This window comes from Aedes albopictus, chromosome 2, assembly GCF_035046485.1.
Source record: "Aedes albopictus strain Foshan chromosome 2, AalbF5, whole genome shotgun sequence".
Lineage (NCBI taxonomy): Eukaryota > Metazoa > Arthropoda > Insecta > Diptera > Culicidae > Aedes > Aedes albopictus.
The window spans coordinates 501,892,269-501,912,053 of NC_085137.1; the positions used below are offsets into that span (position 1 = coordinate 501,892,269).

The 19,785-nt window shown below is 39.6% G+C and overlaps 1 protein-coding gene across 1 annotated transcript in view; it reads right to left on the reverse strand.

The window, feature by feature from the left end:
• LOC109409659 (probable serine/threonine-protein kinase tsuA) overlaps window positions 1-19,785 on the reverse strand; it is a 48,732-nt gene that overhangs the window by 13,210 nt on the left and 15,737 nt on the right. The window lies entirely within an intron of this gene.

Below are 19,785 nucleotides of genomic sequence, written 5' to 3' on the forward strand. Positions count from 1 at the left end.
TCAACCTATGTACACCTAATTTAGGTGTTAAAATGGCACAGACATTTAGGTAACTTCATGATACCTTCGCTGATGGTCCCGGTATTGGAGTTGAACGCATAAAGATGTCAGTAGCTGGAAACTGAACAGCTACCGAAGGTACGGAAGGAAAAGGACATTTGATCTATCTACAAGAACGATAAGTTAATGTGGTAAAGCCAATCCAAGGGTGTTTCAGCCCTAGTCGTGCATTAGGGTCATTATGATGCCAAAACGTGTGCTACGTCAGAGGCGTGAGCATCAGTTGATGCACGAAGAAGATTAAGGGGTCTCTGGAGCGAACCAGGGGTTTTCACATGGGTTTCAAGGATTTTCCATGAATTTTAACAATGAGTATCAGGGATGCTCCTGGCCTTTTTGCGGTGTTCCTAGACGTTTCAGGGACGTTATAGGTAGTCTCAGGGATGTTCCAGGGTGTTTCAAGAGGTTTCAGGTTTCAGAGGCGTCTAGGGGTTTCAGTGGTATTCTAGGAGGATTCAAGGGCGTTTCATGGGTTTTCAATGGTGTTTCAGAGATTCCATGGGGGTTTCAGGAGACTTCAGTGGCGTTTCATGCAGTTTCGGAGGGTCCCAAAGTGTTTTGAGAGTGTTTCACGGAGTTAAAGGGGTGTTCCACGGCGTTTCAGAGGTGTGCCTGGGCGATTCAGGAAGGTTCCAGGGAGCAGTGTTGGGAACCTCACTTGCAAGAGGTTATACCCACTTGCTACTATCTCAGTTCAGAAGTAATGCATTCAGAAAACGGTGTATGAAGCACATTTGTTTTGTAGTTTGATCTAACATTTCGCCGAATAAAGTAAGAGTCTCACCTGCATACCATAATGTCTAGATGAGTACAAGGTGTGTATAAATAACATACACGCCGTGGTGAGTGGTACTCACATTTTTTCATTACATTATTATGCAAGTTCGACCTTTAGTTTACTCGGCAAACTTCTAGATAAAAATGTGAAAGTCTAAAACGGCGCATTAGAAAATCGCCCAAAACCGCATGTTGGACTTACCTGATCGACCGACTACTTACGATTGACCTGTGCTCAGTGCAGTGGTGGCACCGCAGTCGTGGTCCAGACGATGCCGAAGAGTACGATGACACGAAGACGCACCGAGCTGTTCGTGTTGTTTGTAGACCGTTGGTAACATGCATGTTTCGGTACTGGGGGTAAAGGGATGGGATATTCTACTCCAGTGGTTCCCAATCCCCACAAAAATACAATGTATATGTGCCTCACACACCGTTTTTTGATGGTATGCTTCTGCACCGAGATAATAGCAAATGAGTATAAATTGGTTTCAGGGGCGTTTCAGTGGATTTCAGTGGTATTTAGGGGTTTCAGAAGTATTTCAGGAGGATTCAAGGGCGTTCCAGAGATTCCATGAGCGTTCCAGAGGGGATTTGATGGTGTTTCAGGGGCGTTCAAGGATTTTTATGAAGTGTTCCATGAGGTTTCAATGGTGTTGTAGGGGTTTCCAAGAGTTTTGGTGGTTGTCAAGGGGCTTCAGATGTGTTCCAGGGCGTTTTTAATGGTTATTCCAGGGGAGCTTCAGGTGGTGGCAGGATTTTCAGAAGGTTTCAGGTGCATTCTGAAACGTCCTGAAACCACCTGAAATGCCTTGAAGCGCCCTCGAAAGCCCCCTGAATCGTCCTGAAACCTCAGGAAACCATTTTTATACCGTCCCCTTTAATTCCACTTGAAATCTTCTAAACGCCTTTAAACGCTTATGAAAACTCTTAGATTTCCCAACAATACAACAATTGTTATCCCTCATTTGGAAGAACTACTCTTAATCTTTCAATGTCTTGTTTTGACTACTTATATAAGTCGAAAATAAAAAATGTGCGAGAGATAAAACTTTTTCTTCAACTTGTTTTTTATAAATCCAACAAGTTGTTTTTGCACACATACAAGTATAAGTAGTAGTTCAATAGTTCATTTTTACCAACAGTTCCAAAAAGTGCGTATCGCTGTTACGAAGCATTTTGAGTTTGGTGAAACTGCTGATTGGTATAGTTTAGAATTGTACAAAAGATTGAAGATAGTAGATAGTAGAAGTGAAAGTGTTGGAGTGTTTGTGTCTGGGAGTACCAGGAAAGTACTATAATGTAAGTTATATTTAGGATTAAAATTAGCATGAATTTATAATTAAAAAAATAAATAAAATTCCAGCATTGAAGCTGATCACAAGAAGGCTGCTTGAAATAAGTATTCGTTCCCCTTGGACCCGCATTCTAACAATCACAGTAAATACTTTCTTTAAGACGCCATGACGCTAAAACGGCATAATAAATTCACCTGCCCAAATGGTACAAGTACTAGGGTCATCATTAATTAATTAATTATCGATTTTTGCGGCTTAACCTTCCGAGTGGGCAATTTTCTTAATTCTTGAGTGTACAATTAGCATTTAAGTTAAAATACACATTAATAAAAATGAAAAAATAAAAAACTTAATTCCAAAGCTAGATTTTTCAAATACTAGCGTGAGTGAGAAATGGACAAATTGGAGTGGATTTTGCGAAAAAAGTTACCGGTCCTCTCGGTGAGACTCGAACTCACGAATCCTACTCACTAGCAGGGTGCAAAATGTTCACAATCATTGACTGAAAACAGCACGAATTTGAATGATTCTGCAGTGAATATTCAAAACAAACAAATTCATTTTCGCTCTTCCTCTTCACACTGTCAGTCAATTCGTAGTCATTGAATATGAAGCCGATCGAGAAACATCTTCATAATTACCTACGTTTATCGCTACGATTTCCGACAAATACACTCCACAACAATCAAATGGGAAAAGATCTGTGTAAAGCACCATTAAATGTAATCTCGAAACGTTAATAATTTATCAGCAAATATTCATTGACTTTCATTCATGAGCATGAGCATGAGCATGAGCATAGATGACCGCACAATTCGTAGTTGCTACTCCGTGATTGACCAGAGCAATCGAAATTGCACAAGGAACCAATGAATAGGGCTTGGGACTAGCTTACTATTCTCAATGTACACAGGTCGAGAGCTCTCAACTTTAATAAGGTCAATAACGGCGCCGGCCACGTCCTTACGGTCATCGAGGATGGAAGGGAATGTTAGTAAGACAAACGTTGTTATAAAGACCGCGACTCGCTGCATCTCCACGTTTGTCTCAGGAAGGATTTTTTTGTTAGTAGGGTAAGGTACATTGTCAGTCCGGGAGTCACCTATGGTTGGTGATATGATTTGACAATGGATCAATATACACAAACCGCCGTTAACAACCGACCACTTTTCGACGCAAGAACTAGCCAAAAAGAAAATTCTATCGCGCGTCTCCACTCCACGAGGGAGCAGAAACCTTTAGTCTATTCCACACATAAATACACTGAACGCGACTCACTTGTCGGCGCCCGGATTTTTTCTCGACCGGCGAACCCGAACTAACATTTTTCACTCTTTTGTGCAAATGCAAAAAATGAAAGAAAATATTTATTATCAACTAAAAGTGTATTGGAAACTAGCGCCGAAGGGAAGCGAAAAATTCAGAACCGACTCAACCACGGCGCGCGCACACTCGTCCTGTCGTCAGAGCCCCGCAGAGAGAAGTGAAAAAAAAATCGCAAAAATCTAGCAAAGCCAGCGCGCGAAGCTTTGCTGCTGACGAACTACCGCACACTACTGACTGCTTGGCGCCCCGTCGTCGGATCCCCGCAGAGAAAAAAAAATTGCAAAAATCTAGCAAAGCGAGCGCGCGAAGCTTTGCTGCTGCCGAACTACCGCACACTACTCCAAATATTCATTGACTTTCATTCAGTTGACAAACGAGTATCGAGCAGCTAAATATATGAATATGCAGGCAAGTGAATGACAATATCCGTACGGTGAACTTCAGCTCGTCTGCTCGAAAAGATGCGTAGTGTGGATGGACATCTAATTCATCCGAAAGAAGTGCGGTCTGTGGAAAAGATAACCTCAGAATTTCGAGCTGAACTTGAATTCAGGTTAGTCACTACATCTTCGGGTCTTCTCGAGGTGATGTTGGCAACGCGCCTGCTTAGTGAGTAGGAGTCGTGAGTTCGAGTCTCATCGAGAGGACGAGTAACTTTTTCGCAAAATCCACTTCAATTTGTCCATTTCCCACTCACGCTAGTATTTGTATAGTTTGGAATAAAAACATCACTTCGGTGCTGTGTTTAGGTCGTGCTGCTGTCATTTTTTTTTAACCAATTTGGCTGATGGCCACTCAAAAATTGTGCTCTCTAATAAAGACAAAACAATCAATCAATCAAAAATTGTGATTAATTACAATCATTGATTTAAAAAATTGTTATGATTTTGTGGACTGTGGAGTGTACGTTTGTGCCAGTTTAAAGCAGATTTTGGAATGGACTTGCAGTCTGTGTGAACTTTCCGATCTGTGCGAGAAGTGTTTTTTTTTGTACGGGTGCAATCCGGTAAATAACTGTCTGCCCGGAGGAGTGAATCGGAGGCTTTTTATTTCTTCTTCATTCGGATGGTGCTCGGAGACCGGAACCATAAACAATGGTTGAAGAGTGACTGAGGGTGTGCAAGCGTAAATACACGAGTAGCAGCTTGAAGATCCGAAACAAACTTCGTGGTAACTCCTGCGGACCGGTCATCAGCTGATGGGCCAATGGGTATAGCAACTCAAGCAATAGCAAGCCAACAGGATTTGTGTGGTCTATCCGCGGTGTAACAAAGTTTAAATTTGGTGAGATGAGGTGGTTTTATATTCATATAATTAGTTAATGCTATTTCAGGTCAATTCAGGTGAATGAAAATTAGGTATTCTTCAACATTTTCTACAAATTAATAATTTGATGAGTTTTTTCTGATGTACATTGTGAAGTTGTCTGCAACTTGTTATAATTATACTGTTATTTTCCATACTATTTATCATATTATTTATCGTTTGGGGAAGGGATCATTACACTTTTTTCTCGTTTCAGAGAGCGAGTAATGGCGCTTAAGCCTAGGCATTAGGGCCAGGATACAGAGTAAATACCTGTGTTCCATCCCAGGAAACTAAGGACCAAGGGGTGATATTAACCTTCTTGGCATCATCACCCCCACCGATTTTCGAGGTTTTTTGCTTTTTAAAAGGCTGAGCGGTTGGTACGAGATGTCCCCACTCTATAGCTTTCTTGTAAAATCAATAACGCTGCACAGTAGGCCTGGCCGCTTTAATGCTTGTAATGCACATCTGATGTACTACAAGTATTAATAATGACAAGAAAAATGGTAGAATTAGTCGGTTCTATCATTTTCCAGGATTCTTTCAATGAATGGCTGTGTATGTGTAGACTAGACTAGACTAGACTAGACTAGTTTGGAATAAAAACATCACTTCGTAAAAGCAACGTGTCTCGAGAATGGCTTGAACGATTATTGTAAAATTTTAATAGGAGCTGCAAAACCTCTAAAACTCGCTTTTGTGATATCGTTCCAAAATTTGAAATCAATGTTCTTTCTTTCCACCTAAACGAGGAGCATGAGCATAGATGACCGTACAATTCATAGTTGCTACTCCGTGATTGTCCAGAACAATCGAAATTGCACAAAGAATCAACTAACGGAGCTTGGGAGTAGCTACTGGCTCTCAATGTGCATTTTAGAGAATTCCAAACTTTATCAAGTTAATAACGGCGCAGGCCACGTTCTTGCGGTCATCGAGGAAGGGAAGGAATGTTAGTATGGCGTACGTTGCTACAATAGACCAGACCGAGATCACCTCATCTTCTCCACAACTGTTACGGGAAGGGGTTTTTGTTGATGGGGAGGGGGAAAAGTCACAAGATCTGGATTCACTTTTCATTTTAGCTGAACTATTACAAATGTCGACACCAAATACAACGAATGATTCAAATTATTTTGTCAATACAAAAATTAAAGAAAAATATTTATTATTAACAAAAGGTAATATGGAAACTTATGTCGATACTTGACATGACGAACCTTCAAATATGTGTTGGGTAAATACACGTAAAATACGGTTTCGTTTTATAAATAATATCAAATGGTTGTTCTAATATGGCACGAACTCACCGATAAAAATCCATCCTTGGTTAGTGATGGTGTGCTCCAAATCGATGCGGACAAACTCATCAGGAGGAAATGGATATTTTACTGAAACTGTTATCTAGGATTCACGCCGAAACTTGTGGTAACAACTATACAAAAATTGTTCAATAAATTTACCGAGATGGCTGTCAAAGCGTGTCATAGTGATGCATACTATTCCAATATTTTGGGACATGGAAAAATAACATTCCTTGAAATTTTCACATTTAAACAATAGCATGAAACGAGCTCACCCATTTAAATATAATACCAAAAATGAGAGAATCGAAAGAACCATCCAACGCGGCACACACAAGGGAGAAACGAGTCTCACTTGCCCGAGTCTCCTCTTCGCTCTCGCCTCCCCTCTCCCAGAACGAGATTTGTGAGTTTCTAGTGTACCTCATACTCATAAATGTGGCGCGTATTCCTATGAAAACTGACTGCGGGCGCAACAAACACGAGACGACAGTAAGAGTACGGCCAGAGTGGACGCGTCACGCAACGCGACGCGGATTTCCCGTACGATTTGACAGCTCCTTATTATTGGTTGTTATTCCTTTGCGTGCAAATTTCCGCGTCGCGTAACTTTGCGCGTTCACTCTGGCCGGCGCCCAAATCTGGCTGCGATGCGTTCACAGGTGATGATGACAGCGCCAACTTGGATGGTTTTCGGTGAGATAGTTCTGATTATTGTTATTATATTAAATAAGGTTATCGAGGGTGAAGTTTATCAGCAACAGTAGAAGATATCGATTTTTTTTATGTTTTCATAGTGAAACGTTTCTCTATGAAAACAATCCTCCTTGGGAGCCAGAACGATACAGGTTATCAAACTTCAGATACCTTGATAGGGTGTGGGACCATCTGGGCAGGGGGCCTATTTTGGGCACTTGCTGCTGTAACCCAGTCAATTTTTAACCAATTGACTTTATTTTTGAGACATACAGCGAGATACATACAGTATCTAGCCACGTACTAAAATTGACTGAGTTTCAACAGCAAGTGACCAAAATAGGTCCCCCTGCCCAAATAGTCCCAGACCCTATGACTAAGCACTACGAATGGAGTGATGTGACGCAGATTGACTATCAAGGTGAGAAGTTTCGACTCGAATGAGATGACTCGCAATGCAAATCAAATGGAGAGTAAGCTCATTCGAGTCGAGATTTCTCGCCTCGATAGTCAAGTTGAGCTGCGTCGCATCACTCCATTCACAGAATGAGCACAATTGGTTTCGGAGTTGGTCTATCTAAGAAGTGAAGCTGAGAGTGCGTAAACTTCATAAAGAAGTATTTCAAGGTGCTCTATAGCCATAGCTGTAAAGGCGTGGGTATTTAGCATGAGCGTGTTGAGGGTGACGGGTTCAATTTCCGGTCGGTCCAGGAACTTTTCGTAATGGATATTTCCTTGACTTACTTGGGCATATAGTATTTCCGTGCCTGCCACACGATATATATATGTACATACATCCAAATTTGTCTTTGGCAGAGTAAGCTCTCAGCTGAGAAGCAATTTTTGTGACAGTGGAAAAATTACGCCAAGTCCAAGAAGAATAAAGAAGCATTCTCGACTTGAGGTGACGTCGATCTTGCTAAAATAACAGCTCATAACAGACTAGGTATGTATGTATGTAGGTAGCCACCATCCTGGCTTGAGTCTTACTCTGCATGCACTGTTCCACTTAGCAGTAAAGATTAAATTTCATTACCACTCTGAATTCAAAATACTGAACAGCTCATAATAGAATAGGTGTCCAAAAAAGCAAGTTTCATCAACATCAAGATTTATCAGTTCCCATAGCAAAAATAAAATCAGTAGCTCTTTTCAAGGCTACCAAAGTTTCATTAATAGATCAATTTTGAAATTCTTTTAGTATTGAAAAAAAAAGTCATGAGGTGGAATCTGACATACAATAAATTCTCATAAAAATCTGGTTACTAGGAATTTAAATTAAAAAATGAACCTGGTTTATTTGCATAAGGTATCGCTGAAATTAATGGTGGAGCACGGTATTGGATCTGCAGTGGGTGAGTGATTGCAACATCAACTCCTTCCCAATTTTCCTCAAAACCTCCCGAGCAGAGTAAAATAGCTCAATAATAGCATATTTTGATACGGCGATCAAAAAGTGATATTTGTTTGTTTGAGATAAGACTGCCGTAAATCTGCAAAGTGACGTAAGCGCTATTCAAAATATCGATATTTTTTGGTATATTATATATAATATCTGGTGTAAAAATAACACTGTGGTATGCCTGCTGTATTAAAATGCAAGATCTAGTCGTAATCTATCATCTATGGAAAGAAACGTAGAGGATGAGCAAGAGTTTTTTGCATAATAACCAATAAATGGGCCAAAACCATCAATGTAACTTACGTCACTTTGCAGAATTACGGCAGATGAGGTAAAAGTACTGAAAATAATATCTCAATTTTACTCCAGGAACATCATCATCATAGCACATTTAGCTCTTGGTAAGATCTAACCAATAGCAGTGAGCTATTTGATTGATCTTCAAATATCAAATTTTGATATCCGTAAGATGGTTCAAGAACACTTGTTTGCTATTATTTTCAGTACTTTTACCTCTTATCTCAAACAAATCAATATCACATTTTGATCGTCGGTACTTGACCTCTGCTCGGGCTAGCATTTAAAAGTAGTGTACAACATTATTGTCTAGAAAAAAATGATCACCATCTCTTATAGAGTCAAGATGTCTGATAATAGATTGCAATTCCAAGCAAGCAGTCAGCTCGTTGGTTACTTGTGTAATTGTAACTGAACTGGTGATACTGGAATACCTTAAGCAGCAAATCAAATTCAAGCTAATGCTCAAGCATGTGGAAAAGTTGAATTATATACGAGATCATTTTCACCAATTCGATTTCATTTTCAAGTTTTTTTTTTTCAAATATGGACGCTCAGTTTCATAAAGCCAATTAAGAGAAGTTGAAAATATCTGTGCCAATATCTCACATTTTTATCAGGTTAAACAAACTGAGCGCCACTCAATCCTTAAAAATATAACTAGATCATAAAAAGTAAATTGCAATTCTTAGATGCCCTTATGATTATTTCAATAGAACCAACTCAAATGCCTTGTTCTCAAAGAAAACTCACTTGAAACTACATGAATACAAATCTTTGTCATTCTCTTCTAGTTTGAGCTTGAAACACGCAAATACTTCAACAAATTTAATTCTCTTTTGAAAGCTTTCCACATGCTTCAGCACTGCATTCACAAACTCATTCACTTTCGCCTTCTCGGCACTAATTACTTTATTATGACAAGAATGATGATTGCAACCGCGACTGACACGCGCCGAGCAAATTTTATTTTAAGAGTATACTTTATACAACACTCACCACACAGTACCTTACAAGCTGGTTGGTTTGGCACACATATAACACACTACAAAGCCCAAGCGAGTCTCATAGAAACTTATCCTCGCCAACCACTCGTTATGGGTGCGGAAGCACCTCTTACAACTATGTATGTAGGTATGAAAACTCGTCTATAGGAAAACTTCTCCGCGGAATTTCCCAACGAAGCCCAGCCAGTCAGCGCAGCCTCTACCGACCGCCACTTTGGAGCTTCCGCATCGGACTGGAAACTTTGGCGCTGCATTCCGGCAGCACTAGTTCGCGCCTTTTCTACATTGTGGTGGTTTCGCTTCATTACACCGCGTTTTGTTTTGATTTTTCACTTTTCACACCTCGCCATTTCCGCCAACGCGCGTCTTCCGACTTTTCCGCATTCAGTGTCCTCCCCTCTTTTGGTGAGCTCACAAATCGTAATCTTCACCTCAAGTCCTTTCTTCTCTGGCAGTCGTTACGTTGATTTGTTGTTTGGATTTTCCTCAACCCGTGGACTTGTGCAGTACATATTGTTGTGACGCGACAAAGTGGTATCAAGGTACAGTTTTTGTGCTTTATTTTGGGTCCTTCTTAAACCGAAGTTATATTAAACATAGACATTATGTTTATGTCTAACACTTCTTTGCTAGCAAATACCATGACGGTTGAACGGTTATCTATGTTAAGTAATCCACGATCTCTACTACTTACATGCTGAGGGTTACGAGTTCGATTCTCGATCGGTCAAGGAACTTTACGGAATGGAAATTGCTTTGACTTCCTTGCATATATCTTCGTGTCTGCCACACGGTATACACATGCAAGTGTTCAAAGCAGGGTTGACAATCGTCCTTCTCGTCACCACTGCGTGAAGATAACAATAAAACAATCTTCGTCCGAAAGAAAACGGTGACGATTAGCCTTTTCGTCGCCGACTGCGGGCTTCACGACGAAGCTCAATCATAAATAGTCACCCACCAACTTTTTCGTCGTCCTCTTTGTTCCCTGGAAATGAGCGACGACGGGCCAAGCAAACGCCAACTGGGAATAGCTTTTATTGGCGTTTCGGCACTTACGTTGGTGTGAAACCTCACTAGCTCAGTTGGTAAGAGTGCTGGATTGGCAATCTAGAGGTTCGTTGTTTGATTCCAGGTGTAATTATTTTGTTATCAAATTTTTTTTTGTGTGTTGCTGGTGGCGACATTGACTCCGTCGGCTAGACGCACTTGGACGAAGAGCGAAACAAAACGAATGAAGATTTTGTTTTCGTTTTGGTTTCGACGCAAGCCCTTCACGACGATTCGCTGGCTTGAATGAGTCATCCGATTTGGAACGAGCAACGATGACGATCTCGTTTTCGTTCTCGTCGTCGACTTTTTTGGTCGTACGGCGACGATTTTCAGCCCTGGTTCAAAGAGCACAAGCTGAGAAGCAGGCTTTGTTTCAATTAAATTATTTCATCAAACTGAAGATTCTCAAATCAAAGTCTGAGCTGCCTCAGATGATGTGATGAGCATTAAAATAAATGCCATCAATTAGCGTTCGTTCAGAGACTAGTACAGTGTAGATTACGCTGTTGACAAGCACATATGCTCGAGACACAACACGCGAGTTTGATTGTTGGTATTGTTGCACTTTTTACAACGGCGCGCAGCTTGAAGGGTTAAGTGTTGCTGAATAACTGCGCGTTTACCAGTTGTGCTATTATAGGAACCTGTATGTTATTCGTTTGGAGACTAACATAACATAGATTACGTTGGTGACAAGCACACATGTTCGAGGCTTGACACGCGAGTTTGAGATTTTAGTTTTTGTTGAAAGTTACCTACAACGGGTTGATAAAGCATCCGCATGAGCTTGTACAGACCCCTCAGACTCGGATAACCTCAATTAAGTGTTGCTGAATAAGTTATAAAGGTTTAGATTTTAATATCAATAATTAATTACAAAACCATGTCCATGTTGAACCACTACACAACACAACGGCACGTAACTCGACACAGAAACTATTACAATTTCTCCCGTTCCTTCGAAAACAATAATTACCCAACGTCTGCTGCCAAATAGTACTTTCGATGAACTTCTCCGCCGAGCGTCTCACGGCGTTGAAAAGAAAATTATACTTTCAACTTGCAACATTTTCTTCTTTCACTTGCTTCGTGGAGTACTTGAGCTTTTCATTCGTGGTAAAAGCGTTGGTGGAGCTCTATCTCTCTCCCCCCAAAAGTTTGTTTTTCTCGTTTAACACGCGAACCGATCGTCAACTGTTTTTTCCCCACTAAGGAATTTTAATGATTCACGTTTCTTTACACAAATCGAAAGTAGGTTGCCTGAGGGCTGCTGACACCTGACCTGCAGCGACCGTGTATGCAGTTTACGCGCGAAATTGGATTCACAATGATCCACCGCCTAAATGGATAGACGAAAAAAAAGCTTCGAGGTTACATCAGCGAGGCACAATCGTTCGATTGATACTGAATGGCGATTGTTTGTTCTTGTTTCCTCGTGGATTGCTTTTTTATCATTTCGATGGCAAACCATTTTATTGAAATGGGTTCCTGTCTGTATTGGCGGAGCAGCCCGCCCCTCATTCAGCTGGAAAAGTCGAGGCACATGCTCATTTGAAGTAGCATAGCATTGTTTGTAGTTTTGCAGAATACGATTAAAGAGCGTCAACATGGCGGAGTATTGAAATCTAGGTCGGGAGCTAAAACATATACGTACAGTCTGGGAAGGTTATTAATGTGTGTCCTTGGTTAAAACAAAGTTTTCTTGTTTTGCCAAAATTTGTAGACTATGGATGTTCGTGTTTTGCAACCGGGAGCTAGGATTGCTGGATCCCATGGATGGGATAGCCAGAAAATTGATCTAACAAGAATGCGGGAGTCATGAAAATGTAACTTGATTAATGATTATTTCATACAGCTTTTCGTAAAGATTAAAAAAAACTGACTAACATTATTGTAGGAACAGATCCCGCTTCTCAGCTGTGTGTTTTATGAATTATTAATTGATCGTCCATCTCAGAAATGTCGCCTTTATAAATTTTCTTGATTACATATTTAAAAAGAATTCAACACCCAGACAACCAGTAATCGCATAAGATGTTGTAATAGATGATAAAGTGGAGGCCATATGCGTGCATACTAGGCGCATGTAAAATATACGCATGTCGCCTCCACTTCAACATCCTATACGATCACTGGTTGACTGCGCACTCAACATCGTTTAGGTAAACATGATTGGAACCAAACAGTGATTTTTTAAGTGACGGTAAACTTTAATGATGTTTACTTCTACATGAAAATAGTTTTGCGCAGTAAATCTTGACACTTTGGCCTGAACACTTTTTGGCATCGTTCTAATATTGATTGAAAAAAAATGCTAAAGTTTTTCGGTAAAGCTTATCCTCGTTTTTAGTTTAGACGGGCTTGGTGGTCTAGTGGCTACCGCTTCCAATTCGTATGCAGAAGATCCTGGGTTCAATCCATGGCCCGTATCTTTCCTCCTACTTTGTATCTTTCTATCTACTTTCTCTCTTTCTCTTCCCTGCATATACAACTCATGTATATTTATAAGTTCATATCCATCGCTAGAATAGAAATGGATTAAAAAAAACGTTTCCCTTCTTTTCAACTTTCACAGCCCAGTTTTAATCAATCATATAACACCTATAAACTATGACACCAAGCGTACTGTGCCGCTTTTCCTTCAGAGTAATCTACACACAATCTAGTATCTAAATGTATCTCCTAGTCATGGATCGCATCACCAACCAAAGAAGATTCCCAGTGCTCATATCCTGCCCTACTAATAAATATCCCATCCGGTTGTGTGAACACTGAGTGTTCTCGGTCTATAGTGGTTTCTGCTTTTAGTGGTGTTGCGTGTACGTACACGTTGCAATACACGAACACTACCTGAGTTACTGGTTGAAAATAGTAAACAAAAATCAGCTGTTCCCGGCAAAACCAAATGGGCATATTTTCAACCAGTAAATTTGCATTAGTGTTCGTGACGCCATGCTGCGAAACCACTATAGTGGCAACTGGCAACAATCATCACACTTTACATTCCTTTTCCTTCCCAACTCAGCTACACACATGCAAGGAGCCAAAGAGATATCTATTTGCCGAGGTCTAAGCAGGCATCTTCAGTGTGTGAGTGTGATCTTCTATTTTCAGGTGACAATGGCGTCTGAAACGTCAGGTTGCTGGTCAATGTGGGGAAGAGAATGGAAGTAATGATTGCAATCGTTTGTATCCACAGCAGACCGAATATACCTCTGCGTCTGCACAAATTCATTTGGATGTCGGAGTGTTGATGGGACAGAGGGTTCCCACATTGGTACCGTAAACCGGGGTCAATTTTATCTCCGGGTCGAAATTGATCAGACGTTTTTCCGTTAGATAAGGTTTGTTTTAAATGGTTTCTTCGCATTTATCGTTTAGTATAGGATTCCTACATCACGATACTTGGAAGGAAACCATGTAAAGTATGCTTAATCTAACTGAAAAACGTCTGATCAACTTCGACCCGGAGATCAATTTGACCCCGGTTTACGGTACGTGGATGCCAGGCGTAAGGTGATAGACTTGCGTAATTATTAGTATGAAGCTAATGCGACACAGTTCGGTTGCTTGCATAACTTGTAAGCATTATCTGATAGATTAACACTGTGCTGCGGAAGTTGTAAGGAAGGGAAACGACTTCTCAACCGTTTCTTGTTCTAGCGATGGCGATGTGAATATACATGAGTAGTATATGTAGAGAAGAGAGAGAAAGTATATAGAAAGATACAAAGTAGGAGGAAAGGGACGGGCCAGGGATTGTACCCAGGACATTCTGCATACGAATCAGAAGCGGTAGCCACTAGACTACCAAGCCCGCCAAACTTTGCTGGCGCCGGTATTGATCCAAAAATGTATGAGCTTCTTAAATTGCACTTTGAGAATAATTTGAGTATCCCAGCGCCTTTTTTAGTTGGATCTCAGTGCAATTTATATCAGTTCAGATCAATGACGGAAGAGCAACCATAGTGGTTTCTGCTTGCGTGTATGTATACGTTGCATTATACAAACACTACTTGAGTTATTGGTGGAAAATAGTAAACAAAAATCAGTTATTCCCGCCAAAACCAAAAGGGCGTATTTTCCCAGTAGGGTAATTCATGTATTTTGGACAGGCTGAGGACAATATTGGAAAAATTGTCCCTTACATTCCTGAGAAACCAATTGAATGTTTTGCAAAGTCCCGAGTACGCTTATAATAAGACTGTACTTTGCGTTCCTGGTGGCAAAAACTTTTACGAAAGCATTTTATGTTGAGAAAATCGCAATTTCCAATCGCCTGTTAGAATTTCATTTTGGACACCGAATATATGTTTATGCAATTCAGTATCATAATTTACATTTTATATAACTCATTTTGGTATCATAATGTCCAATTTTTCCGAACTGGCTCATTATGCAACTGAAATGAGTTGCATAATGAAAAATAGTTGTATAATGTTCATAATGCAACTCATTTGAGTTGCATTATGAACATTATGCAACTCAAATGGGTTGCATTATGAAAAAATCATTGCATAAAATTTTGTATGGAACTCGTTGCAAAACTCGATTTTTTCAGCACTCTTCGTATTTATCCAACTCGGCAAGCCTCGTTGGATAAATGTACGACTCGTGCTGAAAAAATCAACTTTTTGCAACTCGTTACATAAATAACTATTTGGACACCCTCAGGTATACATATATAATGTAGACAGGGCTATTATCTCAATGTTTAGCCATGAATACTGTTGAATCATGAAAGTAGTATAAATAAACAAATATTTTCTTGCAAAGCATCTCCATGCAGTTTATCAAGTGACCAAAATATATTCACAGTAGGAAACATGTAATATAATTTGTACACCACCTATTGAGTGTTAAGCGATTGGCTGCCCAATGCTTTTTTATTGAACATTTCTCATTGCAATAAGGCTTTCAAATTTCTTACTAGGGTATTGGTTCCCTTATGAAGCATGTGGCTCCCATTTTCATCCTACGAAAAACAAAGGATTGAAACGTTGTTTGTTTTGTTTCATATTTTTGTATTTTTGTTGGAAGTGAGCACGCATGAAAACAAAAAGAACGGACTCAATCGGTGCCGTAACCGCTTGTTTTCGTATAGGATGAATATGGGAGCGTGAGATTACTGATGGAACACATACCCTATTATTAATTCAAAGATTTTGAGATCCATATTGTAAAGTGTATGTCCTCTTGCATACCTGCCCATTTTAGAGGTTTTAGTAACTCTGTAAGTGTTTGGTTTGTTAATTGGTTGTGTTGAAGTGATTTTGTATTTTCAAATTCGAAAATGTATAGGACAGGTAGATTTCGTGTTAGAAATAGGTATTCCGCCCAGTAGTCCCCAACTTAGCATACAGCTAGAACAGTAGTAGGCAAGCCACCTTAAACGCAACATACCTCCCACCGAGCTTCAACAACCCACCACCAGAGGTCCAAGACGATGCAGTTATGTGCGGCCATGAGGGGTGGCTTAATGGGGCCATCACGAAGAATGCACTTTTGAAAACGCAATGACCGGAGGCTGAGGTCAAGGACCTTGAAGCCTGGTGAAAGAGTTAAACTCTTTGACTTACCCGGTGATCGTTAGCCAATCCAGATGAAAAGTTAGTACAGTCGGAAAGTTTTAAAGCGAAATCGATAGAGAGCCAAGTTGAAGCGTTATAAGAGGAGAAAAGTGGAGTGAAAGTGCGAAAAGAGGACATCAGATTGAAGCTATCCAACCGTTAGCAATAGCTCTACCACGTCCTAGTGCTTCAACCGCGTAGATCCCGGCAGCGTTGTTGGCCGAAGGCCGATCCGTCCAATATCGGCAGTCTAGGACGTGCAGGCGGATCCATATTCAGCTGCAGCTGTACCCCAAAGCCAACCCAAGGCTAGAGACGCGGCCAGACGTGGCCTGAAGAACCTACGGTACCAGGTACCCCGAAGGAAGGAATACCGGCGGCCGGCGGTGAGGAGAAAGGAGGTTGCTGCAGTGTAAGGGGCCCCGAACAATAGAAAAAGGTTAGATAGAATATAAGAAAGTGAGGAGGAGTGAGGATAGAAAGGAGTAAGGCAATAAAGTGTGCACAGTGTCCAAGAAACCCAGAAACCGAAATATAAGCCTTGTTTTAGTGAAGTGCTTGTTGATCACCCTAAATCGAGTGCGAAAGTTCCCTGTCCCTCGGTAAACTTAGGTAAGCGTGCCGACCCTGAGGCAGTTGAGTCGGGGAGTCTCTTAGACGCTCCCGATTGGCTGACTAGATACTTACAACTCAGTTTACATTTTAAATTCTTAATTGTTAAGCGTATTCTCATCGTAAGTCAACATAATAGGATTGAAATGATCCAATAATCGATATTGAGAAGTATCTACTTGTATTAGCTCTTCGGAACAAGGCATACATCACTGTGCCCGTCCAAATTACATACATGTTCAAATTATATTTTTTACCCTAGATTTGCATGAGCATTCGTGACACCGCGCTGCAAGAACTCAATTGACAATGTGCAGTGAGTCCAGACTAAGCTGATGATCATCGCTAGTATAGGAGCCAGGGCTCGATTTACTAATGTGGGAACCCGGGGCCACAGTGTTGTGAGCGCCCTTGGATAATAAATAGAGACATTTAAAAAAAAAAATCTACAAAAATAAAGTATGTGGAATAATTTGAATATAGGACAAATTAGGCATCTGAAAAGACTCCATCACTAAAATACGAAATGGGATTCCACAAAACATAACCCCACTTTTGAAGACCAATTTGCGTATCAAGAAAAAAATCATTAATAACAGATTTCAATTTCTAGTGTGAAAACGATGATGAAAGAAGTTATATAAAGCAAGACAAGCGTTTGACGGGCGCGATCGTGGTATTAGATACCATAGACTTAAATAGTCGAAATGCATGACATTTCAATTTCAATAAAACAAATGTTCGTGTAATTCATAATCCAAAGAGAATTTCTAGCGGATCCCTGCCGCAATCTCTGGGGAAGCGCTGCTGGTCGATTGCCAGAAAGAACATCGAAAAACTTTTTTCCATGCGACCACTAAGCTGACAACCTCAAAAAAGTCTGAAGTAATGTCAGAAGATAACCAAAGACATTTTTATCGGAATCCCTGGTAGAATTAATGAAGGAATCCTTGGAGAAATATCATAAGGAACTCTGAATTTCTGATTTCCGGTAAGAATATTTGGAATAGGTTTACTTAAAGAATCCCCGGAGGCGTTTCTGAAAGGATCGACGGAAAAAATCCTGAGAAAGTGGGTACATGGAATGTGAGAAAGTAAGTACATGGAATGCTTTATGTACTAGGAGCAATATCAGGAGGAATGTCAAGTCTAGAGGAGTTTTAAAAGAGAGCTCTGGAGAAAATATGAAAAAAATCAACAAGAGCTCCTGGATAAGTTTTTGAATGAATCCGAGGAAAACCATTAGAAAGCAATTTCAAGAGAAATTTCTAAAGATGTTTATGCAGTTTTTTTGGAATCAATTAATGGAAGATTTTCTGAAGTAGTTGAAGTATAGAAAGTTTTCTAAAGAACTATTTGGAGAAATTGGCGTTGAAACATCCAGAGGATTTTTTGCAGAAAACTCTGGATAAAATTTGGAGAAATAAAAAACAATTGAAAGGAATTTTAGAGAAATTTCTGAAGCATCCGAAGCATTTTCTAAATATTTTTTTTATAATTCTAAAAAATATAACGAAACCCCCTAATAAATGTTTGGAGGGATCCACTGAAACATTTCTAAAGGAATCCTTGGATAATATTTCTGAATGAATTCCTGACAAACTGAATGATCACTGACATGAGACAATGAACAACACACGAAACACGAAACACATGCATAGACAAATGGAAATACGCCTAGAAGGAACGCGAGAACTATAAATTCGCCCTTTTCACATGTTGGTCTAGAATTTGAGTTCAAAATCCTATAGCATTTTCCAGAGGAATCAAAACAAATATTCCTGATAAAAATCAGGGATTATTTATGAAAAAAAGTATACAAGATATAGGGTAATTTTCCAATTGTTGCACGGCTAAAAACTCGCCTATTGTTGCACACTCCATGTTATTCTTATGAGGTGTGCAACAATTGGCGAATTTTTAGCCGTGCAACAATTGGCAAATTACCCTACCTCATGAGTTTTTCTTTAGAAATTTAGAGAGGAAACCCAAGTGCAATTTCTTCAAAAAAAAACTCCAATGAATACCAAACGAAATTTTCTGAAGCCATCCTTGAAGAAATTTCCAAATGAATTTCTGGCACAATTTTTCAAGGAAATTTGAAAGATTTTCTGAAGGAATCCCTGAAAATATTCTAGACTTCATTTTTGAAGTTTTTTAGAGGAATTTCTTAAGCAATATATGCAAGGGTTTTAAAAGAATTATTTGTAGCATTTGTACACCGTGTCCAATAAGTTCTCATACAAAATCAAATTGAATTCATTTCTCATCTGTAATTAGGATTTTCAAAGTAAGTTTATTTATTGAAAGGCCAACTAACATTGATCAAATACAGCATATGTTTTGGAATTACTTGTCCTTTATTCTTCTCTGCTGATCGCTTATGTGTCGTAAGTCGATTTCAGCTGGCACGCACGCCATTTCATTGGTATTTCGTCTCATTTTAACGGGTAAAGGTTTTAGGTTGAAACAAATTAGGTTCCTGACCTCACCATTGCTAGTAGCAACTATGACCAGAAGAGAAAAAATATATAACATTCTGTATTGGTGAAGTACGAAGCCGTTTTATGTTGTACAAAATAAAACGTAAATTAAACAAAAATGTACATCTACCTGTTTTCATGAAATGTGTTGTGTTAAAAAAGCATGGCTGCATATTATCTTATTGATTCACATTATTCTCACTTCTAAAACATGCTTGTGTTCCTGTTGTGGTAAATTTTGTTCAAAATTTACGTTTTATGATGTTTATCTTTAATATAACGGTCATTTTCAAGGAAATCAGCTCAAGTTGAGCTTACTAGGAAATTTACTACCATATCATCACTAAAATTGCTTAAATTTAACCTTAGTATATCCATTTGGTACAATACTGGGGATAAAAACTCAAAATTTAACCTTATGGACTCTCTTTAGCTACCGTAGAATGAAAAACTTTTCGAACATTTTTCTTGCGTGCCGGAGCAAACGGATTTCAGAAAACGGAAGTGTACTACTAAATAGGCTTCTAAAAACAAACAAAAAATGTCGTTATTCTAAACCGTATGCTTTATTGAACCAGTATTATGTGGGCCT